At 42.6% G+C, this 16792-nt stretch overlaps 1 long non-coding RNA gene and 4 other non-coding genes across 6 annotated transcripts; all 5 read right to left on the bottom strand.

Annotated features, from left to right (window-relative positions):
* Window positions 1-8520: 8520 nt before the first annotated feature.
* LOC125514252 (uncharacterized) lies at window positions 8521-12800 on the bottom strand. 2 transcript variants are annotated; one of them, XR_007286332.2, is made up of 2 exons: window positions 12172-12800; window positions 8521-11933 (listed from the first exon to the last, which is right to left on the bottom strand). It is a non-coding gene; the product is annotated as an uncharacterized LOC125514252 (long non-coding RNA). The 2 variants fall into 2 exon arrangements; XR_015603229.1 differs by having other exon boundaries at window positions 8521-8820.
* On the bottom strand, window positions 8948-9020 carry TRNAK-CUU (transfer RNA lysine (anticodon CUU)). The gene has a single exon. It is a non-coding gene; the product is annotated as a tRNA-Lys (tRNA).
* Window positions 10619-10691, bottom strand: TRNAK-CUU (transfer RNA lysine (anticodon CUU)). Its single transcript has one exon. It is a non-coding gene; the product is annotated as a tRNA-Lys (tRNA).
* On the bottom strand, window positions 11233-11305 carry TRNAK-CUU (transfer RNA lysine (anticodon CUU)). Its single transcript has one exon. It is a non-coding gene; the product is annotated as a tRNA-Lys (tRNA).
* TRNAK-CUU (transfer RNA lysine (anticodon CUU)) lies at window positions 12014-12086 on the bottom strand. The gene has a single exon. It is a non-coding gene; the product is annotated as a tRNA-Lys (tRNA).
* Window positions 12801-16792: the final 3992 nt, after the last annotated feature.

Raw genomic sequence — 16792 nt, 5'->3', positions numbered from 1 at the left:
GCATTGATGCTACCATCTTTTCTGTGCATCTTTGGCTTAAGTTCAGTAAGGGAGTTTTGTTCATTGCTTTTAGTACTAGCATGCCATCCTCAAGTTTGCCATGATAGGTTTCTGTAGCATGTAGTTTACTAGCTCTAAACATTGCTACCTGATGTTGTCTATGCCATGTTCAATATTTTCACCAAGTATGTGAAACTGTTGTCATTTGCATTTTTTGCCATGCTGTTTTAGACTTGTTCTAGTAAGTTCTAGCAGCAGCTCAGTGTTCATGATTTATAGAGCTTCACTTGTACTTCACTGCCATGTGTTTTGTTGTTATATTGGAGTGTTGTAGCATAGTTTCATGATGTATCTTAAGTGCTATGTTGCTGTTAAGCGCAATTTTGCATCGTTCTTGTTTTGCTCGTCATTTCCAAACCGTGCATCCATTTCCGGTGATCTTCATATCGATTTCAACTGAAATCTCTCAACCTATCCAGTGGCATGCTTGGTTTGCCAAGTTGACGCCGTTATCATCTTTTCCCTTCTGGAGTACCCATATGCATTACACATCATACCTTGCATTCCATGCCATGTCTTGCATCATGTTGCTTGTGCATTGCACCGTGATTGATTGTTGTTCCGTTGCTTGTGTTCTTGCTTTGGGTAGATCCGGGAGACGAGTTTGTGAACGAGGATCCTGTCGAGTATGTTTACGAGGAGCAAGCTTTCGACAACCCTGAGAACTTTGCAGACAAGATGATCATTACCCCCGATATCACTTCTATCTTGGCTTGCTAGTTGTTCGCTCTATCGCTATGTCGTGCTACCTACCACTTGTTTATCAAGCCTCCCATATTGCCATGTCAAACCTCTAACTCACCTTCCTAGCAAACCGTTGTTTGGCTATGTTATTGCTTTTGCTCAGCCCCTCTTATAGCGTTGCTAATTGCAGGTGCAGTGCAGATTGTTCCATGTTGGAACATGGACATGTTGGGATATCACAATATCTCTTATTTAATTAACGCATCTATATACTTGGCAAAGGGTGGAAGGCTTGGCCTTTTGCTTGGTGTTTTGTTCCACTCTTGCCGCCCTAGTTTCCGTCACACCAGTGTTATGTTCCTTGACTTTGCGTTCCTTACGCGGTTGGGGTTATGGGCCCCCCTTGATAGTTCGCTTTGAATAAAAATCCTCCAGCAAGGCCCAACCTTGGTTTTACCATTTGCCTAATAACAACTAAAGTTTGCCTAGGGAGTAATTAACCCGAGGATTCTTAATCAACCCCCCGGGCCAGTGCTCCTCTGAGTGTTGGTCCGTACCGGGCAGCCTACGGGGCCACCTCAGGGAAACTTGAGGGTTGGTTTTACTCGTAGCTTAGCTTGTCCCATCCGGTGTGCCCTGAGAACGAGCTACGCGCAGCTTCTATCGGAATTTGTCGGCACATTCGAGCGGCCTTGCTGGACTTGTTTTACCATTGTCGAAATGTCTTATAACCGGGATTCCGAGTCTGATCGGGTTATTCCGGGAGAAGGAATATTCTTCGTTGATCGTGAGAGCTTGTGATGGTCTAAGTTGGGACACCCCTGCAGGGTTTAAACTTTCGAGAGCCATGCCCGCGGTTATGTGGCTGATGGAATTTGTTAATATCCGATTGTAGAGAACTTGACAGTTGACTTAATTAAAATGGTTCGGGAAGTGAACACAGTTGGGTTATGTATGAACGTAAGTAGTTCAGGATCACTTCTAGCTCCGCGTCAGTTGCGTAGTTTCTCATCTTACTCTTCTACTCATATGTTAGCCACCATATTTGCTTAGTGCCTTTTGCAACTCCTCCTTATAACCACATCCTACCTTTAAGCTTAAATAGTCTTGATCTCACAGGTTTTGATATTGCTGAGTCCTCGCGACTCACAGATACTACCAAAACAGTTGCAGGTGCCGATGATACCAGTGCATGCGATGTCACTGAGCTCAAGTGGGAGTTCGACAAAGACCTTGGCCGTTACTATGTTTCCTTTCTGGATGATCAGTAGTGGTGCCCAATTGGGACGATCGGGATTTAGTATTTGGGGTTGTCTTCTTTTCTTTTGGATCCATCCGTAGTAGGACCTTGTGTGTACTCTGAATGATGTAGGAATAATTTGATCATTGTGTGACGTGGCGATTGTAAGCCAACTGTTTACTTGTTCATTTACATGGGATTGTGTGAAGATGATCCTTCTTGCGACCATACCAAAATGCGGTTATGCCTCTAAGTCATGCCTCGACACGTGGGAGATATAGTCGCATTCTGGGCGTTACACCCGCGAGAGACAAAGCTCACCAGATCCAAGCAGATCTGCTAGAGGCCAACGCTGACCAGACCCAATCATATCATCCGGAAACACACATCCACATGTCCTCCGTCGGTGCTAGGCACACGAGGACTGATGATTTCAATGAGTTTATTTGAAGACCTTAGACCAATTTTCATATTCTCTATGGCTAAATGAGAAATGATTTATGACCCCCAAAACAACTTTTCTAGTTGGTGTCCTCATCAAGCTCATATTTTTTTACTTTCTAGGTATTTTGGTGAATCCAAGAATCACATTTAGTACAAGACAATCATACTATGAATAGGGGCGCAAGAAAATACTTTGGTTTGAATTCCAATAACATATCCTAATACAAAGTTATCCAAAATCCACTTCCAAGCCATCGTTGTATGGATTTCTCTAAGCCTCGGTACCTCCAAAGATTTTCTTGAGGTACTCTTAAGAGATTACCCAGACTCAATTGTTCAGAACCATCGTTCTTTTTGTTTCGGAGCTATCAATCCCTATATTCCACTTTGAAAAACGTCTTGTTTTGTTCGACATTCCAAGCATCACATTTCATCAACTGGTCATAGTATACATTTGATAAATATGCTTATTCGTATTGAACTTTCGAGTAGTGACTTAGCTCTTCTCTGGAAATTTATGAAGTCTTGCGATGACTCTTTTTTGCAGGATACTGCTTCTCTCTGCTGATATCCTTACTCTTATGAACGTGGATGGTTGGACCATGAAGGGTTTGCAGTAAGAGGCAAAATTTCCCTAAGTTGAAAACCATCAATTCGTGGAGTCTTGGTTTGCAGCCAATGACCCGTACCTACACACTAAGACATTTCACTTGGTCCCAAAACTCCTAGTAAGGGTGTCAACCTTGCTAGTCTTGCTAGTTACAAATATTAATGTATTTTATGGTTGGAAGTGATGATTACATGTAAGTAATAAAACGTTTTAGATTGTAAACAATAAGAAAACAAATGATCAAGGTTGAATTTATGAGGAATAATGGACTGAGTTAGATAATTTCACTAGTGACATCTCTTATAAATCATAACATAGGTGTGGTGAATAATTACTGTTGCATATCGATTAAATTGAAGTTTTTATGATTGATCATATCATTCATGATTTCACATAGACATTGCGACCTTATATCTACATATAGTTATCCATATGCAACTATGGCTAATACTCCACTAGAAACAACTATCCAACATGCATATCAAAGTATTAAATAAAAATAGAGCATTGCATTAAGTAAGGTGGCATAATGTTAATAGTATATTATGTTTACTTCCAGATCATCACCGAGACAACTATCGAACTATCTTTTTATCCATAGTGGTGATAACACAATACAAGTTTTTTTTTCTCTTTCTGTCACTAAGAGAATTTTTGTCTATAAATCACTATCCAACATGCATATCTAACTTGCAAGGTTAAACCAAACTAACTTACACAGCTCCCTCTCAGTGATCATTCATCTAAACATGGCCAGTGCGAAGACTAATTGATCGGGAAGCATATTTGTCTATAAGTCATGCAATAAAGAACTCACATGAATCCAAAATAAATCATACATGAACCTGATCATAAGATGAAAATTCATCACAGCGCAAAAAATACACCATTAATCACATCAGATGATCACAATCATGTTAGGAAGCTCATGTGATCATTGTCTTGATAACAAGGGATAGATGACGCCATCTAGCTAATATTATGGACCCATAGTCCATGGAAGACTACTCACACATGGACATGGTGGCAACAAGGGTGATGAAGATGATTCCAACGATGAATTCCTCCCCCAGGGGACTACCAAAAAAGGCCTCTAGATTGGATCAACGCGGAATAGGAGGTAGCGGCGGCGTAAAAATTCCTTGATAACTATTTTGTAGGGTTTCAGAAGAATATAAAGGCATGGGGGACCGAGAGACGGAAAGGGAGGTGCCCTAGGGGCCTTACGTGGCCCCACCTCATGCTCCACAAGCAGTTCGCATGGGGGAGACCTTGGGCGCCTCCTTGCCCCCTCTAGTGCCCCTGGCTTCATCTTAGTGTAAAACCTCCAAAAAAATATTTTTCTATTTTTTCCTCTCGTGAAGCGGTGATTTTAAAAAAAGTCTAAAAAACATGAAAAACAACAACGTGCATTGGGCACTCGATTAATAGGTTAGTCCAATAAGAAGATATAAAATAGTGCTAAAACTATGCCAACATGATATAAGAGTAGCATGAACATATCAAAAATTATAGATGCATTTGAGACGTATCATGTTCTACTGAGATATATGTATCATTGGTAATTCTGAGCCATTATGTCTTAGTAGAAAAGGTGCTACCTTTTTGTGTTTGGAACCACTGCGCATTCTCCATCGGCACTTTCGAGCGATGTATTTCTTCATGCTTGTGAACAATGCTTTGTCCGTTCAAATATATTAGACGCGGTTCCTTGGTTCCGCTAGAATCCTATAGTGCTTCCAAGCCTATGTTACATTTGAGTAATGATCAGGTTTTGGATCTCCTCTGTATATTCCCTACCATACACATTCGAGTTGGAAACCATCCACATCCATCATAACCACTTCATTCAGTTCACTCTACTCATTCCACTCCCTGCCAACCACTCTAAGCCACCACATCGAATTCAACTCCAGTCAATCCATCGACTACATAGAGAAAGAGGGATCCAAGACATGAGAAGAAGAAGGAATTGTTGCATGATTCCATGACTCACTTCTTGATTCTTTGACAGTCAAGAACTCCTCTCTTGAATACTTATACCTCGAGATCATCTCTTTCAACACATTCCTATTCATGTGAGAGACTGTTTCTTAGGAGTTTAGAGAGAAGCTTTGTTTGGGAATATTTCAAGGTGTTCTTACCAAGTGACTTTGCTTTGTTTATTACGCTTGGATGGTGAGTGCATCGAGATGGTCAGAAGATAGTTGTGATTCTATCAAGTTCAATCTGTGAAGGACTCAAGAGTTTGTATGTGCCCGGAGATTGCCCACTTTGTGGAGATGTACCCTTAGTGGGGCTTCTAAGTACAAGCCATTATGGAATATGCTGGTTGTGCTTCATGTGCCGCTTGGTCGGCGACGCAGCCGGGATCTTTGGATCCTAGAACATCTTGGTTTGAAACCTCCATCAACGTGGACGCAAGATAGAGACAACTATCCAGAGCATGGAAAATTTGCCGCTTCACGAGTGTTTTCATGTCTAAACCCTACCTCCTACTTGCAAGATTCTTACAATTCCCCTCCTTATTACTCTTGATCTCTTGCATGTTAAGTGCTTGTGGTTGTCTAGTCCTTGTTGCCTTAAGTTAAAAACTGTCAACCTAAAGTTTGGTAGTTGCATTATTTTGTAGCCCTATTCACCCTCCTCTGTCCTTAGACCTTGATCCCAATAGAACAACCGCTCTGTATCTCAAATCACCATCTATTTTGACTCAAAGGAACTAGCGTCTTCTTGATAAATAAGCATTTTTTTGTATCACTTCACACAAATGAGAAAGGAAATACTAACTCTTTTTATCTGAAAGGAGTTTTCAAATAAAAACCAGTTAATCCATAGCCTTATAGAAAAAATAATGCAATACATAGTGATAGTGTAATACAAAGAACTACCATCAAAAGTGAGCTTTGGCTTGTCGGTGAGGATTATGATGGTTCAATTTTTGGATTAAACACTATCTGTCACACCTTCTTTCCCATGCAAATTCGTTGTGTCCTACTGACGATTGAACCGTTGGTGGCCCATCGGCTAAGAGGCTCATCGTTGGGCCGGCCTCAGGGCCTAGCGCCCAAGGTGTGACCAGGGCCCCACGTCCCACATGAAGCCGTCCTTCCAGAAGGATCTTCATCTTGGCATGCAAGTCAAGAACCCCTCATTCGATCAAGGCTCTTGGTCGGTTAGCAAACTGTGTAACCCTAGGTCTCGTCCCCCTTTAATTATAAGGCAAGACCAGGGATAGCTCGAGGCATCTGACATCTAGTCATAGCCTCGATTGAAACAACTCCATGCATATTGTAACCCCCTCACACGGGGCGTTCCCCATATCAATCAAAACAAAAGCAGGAGTAGGGTATCACCTCCATGATGAGGGCTCGAACCTGTGTAAATTCCCCCTGAGGCATTCCGTTCTAGAACTTCCGATTCTGCGCTCTACCCTATCAGGGCTATTGATATCGTCACCTACAGTCCGTGAACTACATATCTGAGTGTTTCAGTAAGGGCGTGCATGGGTTTGTGCATTGTTGTGTAGGTGCGCATCCTTGTAATCTATTTTTTCTGAAGTGAGAATTAGCTGATCGAGAGAGGCATGCCATATATTTCAAAACTCATCCTCATGTCTGGGCTCTTTTAGAACTTAGACCCTACGTTTGATGTGGACCGCAATGTTTTTTAATATTTCATTGGCAGGGTCTTGTACTCGAGAGAACAGACTAGAAGACAAGTCGTATATGGTTTAAACCTATTCTATATCTAAATCTTATCTCAAACTTATACGATATTATACAATGATCTCTCGGTTCTGATACCATATTGACTTCATAATCCATCCAATTTCAAGAACTAAATCAAGACGGAGACTGACTTGGTCGACGCCATTCGTCCTTCCAGGGCTAAGGTAACAATGCATCCAACTTGGAGGAGTGTGGTTGCGTACAATGATCTTCTTTTTGATAAACGGGTGGGGTACATCCCTCATGTCAATCTCGTCAACGATGATGTCGGCCGCCGGGGTCGAGCTACTTACCCGTGGTGGTGCATGGTGGACACACACAGAGCGGAGGAGTACTTAAAGTTAGAGTACTGTTGTATCGGTAGTAGTGGAATCCGACATTGGTGTATAAGGGCAACTTTAGTAGAGTCGTTGTATTGGCAGCCTCCTTATGCACACAAAGCACGCTCCATGTGCATTATGGAGGCTACCGAGGTGATGCACAAACTCAAAGTCTCCATTTAGGCTGCCTTCATATCATGGGATCCACTCGTCAATTGGACATCCTTTTCCCACAATCTCCGTGCCATCACCATGTGAAGACTCCTTCACTCCATACACAAAGACCAGATATGGATGGCGGTCCATAAATTATGTCGTTTCTGATAGGTATGGTGATTCTGTTAGCAGAGCTGCTATACACACGATGTTTTTGGACGATCCAGGCACGATGCTCCACATCCAGCCATTGAATCAGAGAATAAAGTGCTTCACATCCATCTGATTGTGAATCGTGCATGCATCGTGCGTGGAGTGTCGTCTGTCTAGTATTTTCGTTCTGTTAGAGTGCCATTTTTGGTCAGAACCGCCATATTGGCAGTTATTATGGCGATTGGCCCATTATGATGACTCTGCTAGAGTTGATCTAAGTACCACCTTCACACTGCACCATGATATCATCAACCTCGCCAACAACAGGAGTTCATGCCGCTGTTTGTCCACCCTTTCCTTGGGCAAGATAAAGATGACCGTTACTGTTATTATTTGGTCGGGTTAGCATTCTTGAAAATTTCAATGGTTGCTTGGATGTAATCATAGAGGAAACATGTAGAAGATGGAGGTATTTGTCACGATATGTTGTGCTCAACACATGTGGTTGTCAAGTCTATTAGTTTTTATTTATGTATTAATTGCAACGTACACGTATTTAGCTAGTAACAATAAAATGTCACTTACAGTAAATATTGAACACCCAAAATGGTATCACAATGAAGTAGTAATATTATGTAAATTAGATCCTTCAAACTTGTCGTACACATGGAGAGCTAATGAGAATTGAGAAGTAGACAAACTCCACAACAGATAAGGTTTCAAGTAAGTTCAAGTTTTTCACATGGCAAGCGCTGCCTGATATCCTTGTTGGTAGGGATATACTTATTGATTGTCACACTAAGGTCTCTCCTGAATATCCAGTCTATTGACGGGTGCTGAAGATGTGTGCCATATGTTGTTCGCTTTCGTACACAGGAGATTTGGAGTGCTCTTGGTTTCAGGAGGTTATTGCTGGGTTCAAGATATGGGCAGATCAGACCAGTGATAGGGCAGGTGGGACTACGAGAATCACTCCATATGTTATTCTAGCAGAAATTGCCAGCACAATCAACAAAGCAGTCGCCAGTGATAGGGCAGCTGGGACTAAGAGAATCTGTTGTAGTGGCTGTTTGGTATATTTGGCGGCAGAGAAGAGAAACTGTCCAGGATCCCAGAAGTATAAACACAATCACATCAAATTTTGCAAAGTGTCCACTCCAGAGTAATGAGGTGGTTGTTAAATGGGAGAAACCTCCAGCAAGGTTTATATATTAAATTTGGATGCTACATTTTTGGAAAATGACTCTCGAGTGGCTGCTACAGTCCTTGGGAACAGTCGTGGTTAGGCTCGTACAAGCCTGGACTCTTTGAAAGGAAGCGAGCTCACGGCTCAACCTTGGGCAAGCCTTAGCTGTTAGCACACAAATCTGTCGATCTCCAGTCAGGTAGCTCCTCGGCTCGATAAATATACTCCCTCCGTTCCTAAATACAAGTGAAATGATTGTAGTTATCCAAAGAAGGGAAAGCAAATAACTCAACTATTCCTGAAAATTTGATGCAAAAAAAAAACTATTCCTGAAATTCAAAAGAGTACGAAAAAACAGTGAATCGCCCACCGTGGGGCTCGAACCCACGACCACAAGGTTAAGAGCCTTGCGCTCTACCAACTGAGCTAGACGGGCCTGACATGTTGCTGCTTCTACGTTCGAAATTTACAAGAGAGTAAGTACAGCAGAATGGAATAGTTCAATCTTAAAAATGCAGCACTAACCAGAAAAAAAAACATTCCAGGCATGGCAATGGTTTATGCAACGGAAATTATATGAAGGTCAGTCATAAAATGTAAAGTCGCTTCTGCATCCTTCCGGGCTTCCAGCAACTTCCAGAGCACCGAAGTTACACAAACATCTACAAAGCATGAAGAGATTTAGTTCAAACATGACCTCACATGTTTCGAACCTTAGTTCAAACACAAACATCACGGGCATCGGTAGCCCGTAGCACACAAGATCTCTCGATCTCGGGCAGGTAGCTCTCAAGTCGAACTGATGTTATTTCCGTTATGAAAAGTAATGGAAAGGGGTAATGTCCGGTTCAAAAAAAAAGGTAGCTTCTGCATCCTTCCGGGCTTCCAGCAACTTCCAGAGCACCGAAGTTACACAAACATCTACAAAGCATGAAGAGATTTAGTTCAAACATGACCTCACATGTTTCGAACCTTAGTTCAAACACAAACATCACGGGCATCGGTAGCCCGTAGCACACAAGATCTCTCGATCTCGGGCAGGTAGCTCTCAAGTCGAACTGATGTTATTTCCGTTATGAAAAGTAATGGAAAGGGGTAATGTCCGGTTCAAAAAAAAAGGTAGCTTCTGCATCCTTCCGGGCTTCCAGCAACTTCCAGAGCACCGAAGTTACACAAACATCTACAAAGCATGAAGAGATTTAGTTCAAACATGACCTCACATGTTTCGAACCTTAGTTCAAACACAAACATCACGGGCATCGGTAGCCCGTAGCACACAAGATCTCTCGATCTCGGGCAGGTAGCTCTCAAGTCGAACTGATGTTATTTCCGTTATGAAAAGTAATGGAAAGGGGTAATGTCCGGTTCAAAAAAAAAGGTAGCTTCTGCATCCTTCCGGGCTTCCAGCAACTTCCAGAGCACCGAAGTTACACAAACATCTACAAAGCATGAAGAGATTTAGTTCAAACATGACCTCACATGTTTCGAACCTTAGTTCAAACACAAACATCACGGGCATCGGTAGCCCGTAGCACACAAGATCTCTCGATCTCGGGCAGGTAGCTCTCAAGTCGAACTGATGTTATTTCCGTTATGAAAAGTAATGGAAAGGGGTAATGTCCGGTTCAAAAAAAAAGGTAGCTTCTGCATCCTTCCGGGCTTCCAGCAACTTCCAGAGCACCGAAGTTACACAAACATCTACAAAGCATGAAGAGATTTAGTTCAAACATGACCTCACATGTTTCGAACCTTAGTTCAAACACAAACATCACGGGCATCGGTAGCCCGTAGCACACAAGATCTCTCGATCTCGGGCAGGTAGCTCTCAAGTCGAACTGATGTTATTTCCGTTATGAAAAGTAATGGAAAGGGGTAATGTCCGGTTCAAAAAAAAAGGTAGCTCCTGACCTCGTTCAGCATGGTTGACATGGCGGGATGAGCAGTGATATTTGCTCTGGAAAGGAGCTTCGTTTCTGTCAGAATAACTTCAGCCTGAATGATTGTAGTTTTGCAAAAAACACTAAAGAATGGAAGCGCCCACCGTGGGGCTCGAACCCACGACCACAAGGTTAAGAGCCTTGCGCTCTACCAACTGAGCTAGACGGGCCTGACATGCTGCTCCTACGTTCAATATTCAAAGAGAGAGCAACTACAGCAGAATGGAACGGTTACATCTTAAAAATGCAGCACTAACCAATTTTTTTTTCCAGGCATGGCAATGGTTCATGCAACGGAAATTATATGAAAGGCAGCCATAAAATGTAAAAGTCGGTTCTGCATCCTTCCGGGCTTCTAGCAACTTGCAGAAGCACCAAAGTTACACGAACATCCGCAAGCATGAAGACATTTTCAGTTGCGAACATGACCTCACATGTTTCGAACCTTAGTTCGAACACAAACATCAGCAACTAAATGATGGCACGGACAGTGAGCTCACATGGCTCGAACCCGCTCTGACCACGGGCATGGGTAGCCCGTAGCACACAAGATCTCTCGATCTCGGGTCAGGTAGCTCCTGACCTCGTTCACCATGGTTGACATGGCGGGATTAGCAGTGGTGTTTGTTCTGGAAAGGAGGTTCGTTTCTGTCAGAATCAGAAACTTCAGGCTGAATGATGGTAGTTTTCCAAAAAAAAAAAATATGGAAGCGCCCACCATGGGGCTCGAACCCACGACCACAAGGTTAAGAGCCTTGCGCTCTACCAACTGAGCTAGACGAGCTTTGCATACCAATTTCGCGTTCACAATGTAGACCTAAGTAACTAGAGCAAAATGGAACAGAAATCTTGGGAATGCACCACTAACAAAAATACTATTCCCTCCGTTCCAAAATAGATGACCCAACTTTGTACTAACTTTGTAGCAAAATTAGTATAAAGTTGAGTCATCTATTTTGGAACGGAGGGAGTACATCCGTCCGGATTTATTAGACCTCCTCTCATTTTGGGCTAAAGTTTAATCAACAAATTTAACTAATAAAATGTAAACTATATGTCATAAAAATTATGCCTTCGAAAAGCTCTTTCAAATACAAATCCAATCCAATAGTGTACTTTTTGTAGCATAGAATCTATATTTTGTTAGTCATATGAATGATGAAAATTTGGCTCAAAATACTAGGGACCTAATAAACCCGGACGAGGTAGTACTCCCAAGGCATGGTAATGGTGCATGCAACAGAATCTACATGAATCGCCTGAAGTCACTAAAATGTAAAGTCGTTACATGAACATCGGCAAGCATGAAGAGATGTAATTCAAACATGAGCAAAACACGTTCACCACAGCTGCACATAGTGTGAGGGAGGTTTGCTCTGGAAAGGAGCTTCGCTTCTGTCAGAGACTTCAGGCTGAAATGATAGTAGTTTTTTTCAGAAAAGGGAAAGAAAATAAGTAACTCAAACCAAAAGATGGAAAAAAAAATTGAAATCGCCCACCGTGGGGCTCGAACCCACGACCACAAGGTTAAGAGCCTTGCGCTCTACCAACTGAGCTAGACGGGCTTGGTGCAGATCCATTTCGATTCATCCACTTACTTGGATGCGACAATCCCTGCCTTACTCGAATCGTCATCCATGAAAATCATACCTCGGATTCACGAGATCTCTGCGGGGATGCGGACTTGCTGCTGAGGATCCATCGGGCATGGTGGTTGGATGGTTCCTCCATGTCTCTGGCACTGGGAGTTGCCGCCCAGATCGAGTTGGATGGATCCTCCATGACGCTCCGATTCCTGCCCAGAAAAACGTAGATCAGGGCCGGACAGCTGCAGAAGAGACTCAGGATTTGACTTAATTCGATGTCGCAGCTAACAAATCGCTTACTCCGTACTCCCCGCGCCAAGATTTTACCTGTCCGCGGCCGCAGGGCTCCAAGTCTTGCCAATGGAGGTGCCGCGGACGGGGCGGGAGAGGAGGCTTACCGATTGCCGGAGTGGCTGGGAGGCTGGGGCAGAGCGCGAGGCTCGAGCCCACGCTTGCACTGCTGGACAAGCCCCAGGGGAGTAGCACCCGCGCTGCCGTCGGGCTTATTTCGATCGTGGAGGGGAGGCACGCGACAGGTGCTACACATGGAAAGAGGAGGAACGCCCAAAGGAGTGCGATGCAAACCATCCTATCCTATCCTATCCTATCCTTAGCTTGGCACAATTTGATCGTGGAGGGGAGGAGGGACGTCGTGGTGTGGTTGAGGATTGATTGCTGCTGCGTGCTCGTGCGGGACTCGGAAGCAGGCGAGCTGCCGGGCTCGTCAGGCGCCCCTATGTCTCGCTTCACGCGAGACAGAGTTGGGTCGGCCCAGGGGCGCGGGAACAACAGACTCGTTTTTTGTTTTGTTTCTTTTCACTTTTTTTGGCTTTTATTTGTACTTTCAGTTATTCTAAATAAATATATTACAAAAATTAGTGTACATAAATCATTTGAAAAATATTTAAAAACATTTGAAAAATGTTAAATGGGTATAGACAAAATGTTTATCACGTACACAAAAAATGCATAAAAAATGTGTATGGAAAATTTTGATCAAGCATTAAAAAAAATTGAACAAGCGTTTGAAAAATGTTAATCATGCATTTGAGAAAAGTTTACCAAGTATTTGAAAAATGTTAAATATGTACAGAACAATGTTGACCATGTATTAAAAAAATTGTTAATCTTGTATTTGAAAAATGTTGATCGTGTATTAAAAAAATCTTAATCTTGTATTTGAAAAATATTAATCAAGCATTTGAAAATGTTTAAAATATGTATAGAAAAAATGTTGACCATGTATTAAAAAAGTTAATCTTGTATTTGAAAAATGTTTTTTAGGGTACGCCAAAGACGTACCTTAGCTTTATAAAAGAGAGAAAAATATGTACAAGAGGTTACAATAGCGCTGGTTAAGAGTCACATCCGACCCTAACCAAGCCTCCACTCCACTCCTCACGCTACTCTACTACTCGGATACAGGTTGTTCTCCAAACGCTCTTGCCGTGGCCCAAGTCCTCAAGTCGTCGAAGATCATGTCCACCGTATCACACTCGTTCTTGATCTGGCCCGATCCGAACACCCTCGCGTTCCTCTGTTTCCATAGGGTCCAACATATAAGCATTACGAACGTGTCAAATCTTTTCCGAGTTTGCTTGTGTATCAGCTTTCTGGCTTCTGACCACCATTGCACCAACCTAGAATCATTTGCTGGGCAAAGCTCCATCCTCAATCCCATCCTAGCAATGCAACTAGACCACACTTGCCGCGAGAACACACACTGCTGCAAAATATGGTCGACCGTGTCTTCCTCCTGGTCACATAGGTAGCATTTTGACGTTGGTCTTGCAACCCATGTCTAGTCCTTCTATCCGCCGTCTATAATCGATATTGCACTGCCAGTCACATGAAGATCTTATACGCAAGAGGTGCCCAACATATCCAGAGGGCTCCGAAAGAGTGGAAACGAACTCCCTCACAAAGCATCTTATAAGCTGAAGATGCATAGTAGACTATGGACACATTCCACGCCCAGATGGGGCTGTCCCCAGTCTGAGCGTCAAGTTGCACCTCCGAAATGATCTCCCAAAGTCCAATGAACTGGGTTAGGCCCTCCGTGCATAAGTTACCCACCACATTGTCCATCCATGCGTGCATGCACATAGCATAGCGCACCAACCTCCTTGGCCACTTGGGTACGGACAGTCGCCGCGACCAGAGGGGCAATATCCATGATGGTTGCACCGTGGAGCCACCGATCTTTCCAAAACAGTATTTTCTCTCCCGCTCCCACCTTCCATTTGACCAGGCTCCCGAATGTTTGATCTACCTTTTTTCCGTGGTCAAGTTGAGACCCTGCCAAGGCCTGGAAGCATCCGTACGTCGGAGCCATTCCCATCTTAATCTTAGAGCAATGCTATGCTTAAAGAGGTCAATGACACCCAATCCTCCCATGTGCTTTGGCCTACATACTCTTGCCCAAGATACCACACATTTGCCACCATTCACTTCCTCTGTCCCGGCCTAGAAGAAGGCCCTACATCCTCTGTCCACTCTTTCTAGAGCCCATTTAGGCGCCTCCGCAATCATGAGATGATGAGTGGCCCGAGCTCTCATGACTTGGTTGACAAGGATAAGCCTTCCAGGTCTAGTCACCAAGCCCCTTTGCCATCCCGGCAAGATGTGCAAGGCCGCATCCACCACCAGCTGCCACTCGGATCTTTTGAGTTGTCTTATGCTTAGCTGGAGCCCTAGATATTTGCATGGGAAAGTGGCAATCTTCCAGGATAGTGCCGACTTCACCAGCTCTTCATCCACGTCCTCCACCCGGATCATGATTGCCGCTGATTTGGAAAAATTCACTTTGAGCCCGGATGCCACTCCGAAGATGGTGAGAGCTTCCTTAACGAACAGGAGGTCTGGCCATGTGGGTTCAATGAAAAGAACCACATCATCCGCATATAAGGACAAGCGCTGCATCGGGCTACATCCATTGATGGTACTCATCACTCGAGCCTCATGTGCCTTGATAATGATTACCGTAAGTACATCCATGGCAATAACGAAGAGCAAGGGTGAAATCGAATCCCCTTGCCTAAGACCCTTGGCATGTATGAACTTGTCACCTTCACAGCCGTTCACTATCACTCTCGAACTGTTAATGTTAATCAAGCATCTGTATTTGAAAAATGTTAATCAAGCATCTGGAAAATGTTTTAAAAAGTGTCCAGGAATTTGTTTGACCGTGTATTCAAAAAATGGTAATCTTGTATTTGAAAAATGTTAATCAAGCATTTGAAAAATGTTAAAAAAAGTGTCTTTAAAATATGTTGACCATGTATTCAAAAAATGGTAAACTTGTATTTAAAAATGTTAAACATGTATTAGAAAAATTATCTTGACATATGCAAAAATGTGGAATGAAACCAAAAGAAAGAAGAAATACTAAAAAGAAACAGAAGAAAAAAGAATATAAAAAACCTGAATAAACAATGCAAAAAGATTTGAGAAACTATGAAAACTAATAAAGTAACAAAGAAAAATAATTGAAAACCAATAATGAAAATAAAAAATAAATAAGAAAAATGAGAAGGAAAAGAAAACAGATAAAACCCATGAATGAAAGAAACAAAGTGAAACCAAAAGAAAAGAAAAAAACCAAAGTATAACAACGACAAAAAGGAGATCGGAGAAGAAATAAGAAAATCAAACAAAAAACAAAAGAAAATAAAAAGGAGAAAAACATGTCTTTTTCCTCTAGTTGGTTGCACCTCCTATCTTAACACGAACCCGACCTTGGCGCAATGGCTAGAAGCACCACCCACCACTGAGGCCACCTGAGATCGATTCCCTCCCTATTTCTCTTGTTTTAGTATATGCACTAATGGGTCGGACCTTTACTGCAGGCAGGGGCAGCCCGCATCAGCCTATGATGGGACGTGAAACGACACTTTAGGCTTGATTAATCTTATTTTGACATGTTTTTAGTGGTATTTTGACATGTCTGGGGTGTAAATTATATGGTTTTGGAGATATGACGACATCTAAATGGATTTGGGGTGGAAACTATAATTTCGTGAAAGAAAAAAATAAAATAGAGGGAAGATGTGGGTTGGCCCGTTCGAGGCTGAGAGTGGGAGTGTTGGGGGGGGGGATGAGCAGTGCTATTCGTACATAAAGGTTTTACATACTTTTTACACTCACGACTCATGAGCATGTGGTTAGCAAACATTACGGGGCGGTTGCAAATCTTTTCAGAGATAAATGGTGTAGGGAGAGGGGAGAGGGAGAGGGAGGGAGAGAGAGAGATAGAGAGACTTGGGCGGGTGGGATGTGGCGCAATTCAAAATATACGATTCCTATTTGATTTTTCTATTTTGCAAGAAATTAATTATGAGTTTAATAAGTATTAATATTAAATTACTACCAAAAAGTGAGCATGTGCTGCATGTTTGAGTCAGTTTCGACCTGTTAGGTCCAGCAAAAAATCATGTATGTGTCCGTGAACTAGTTCGAGTTACATCAAGCTTAGCAGGTCCCTTAAAAATATTCTTTTATCACTCATCCAACCATTTCCAAACTCATCACAACATATTAGGGCAATACTTAAGAAAAAAAATCAAGTACACAATTCAAATACACATCAAATTTAATGTTCTCAAACATAACCATGCAAATTAAAACACAACAGACGGTCAATGAACTAATGATCCAAATAACATGATAAAAGGCATAAGAATCAA

This window comes from Triticum urartu, chromosome 1A, assembly GCF_056163025.1.
Source record: "Triticum urartu cultivar PI428250 chromosome 1A, HENAU_Tu73, whole genome shotgun sequence".
NCBI lineage: Eukaryota > Viridiplantae > Streptophyta > Magnoliopsida > Poales > Poaceae > Triticum > Triticum urartu.
This window is presented reverse-complemented; position numbering and strand designations above follow the sequence as displayed.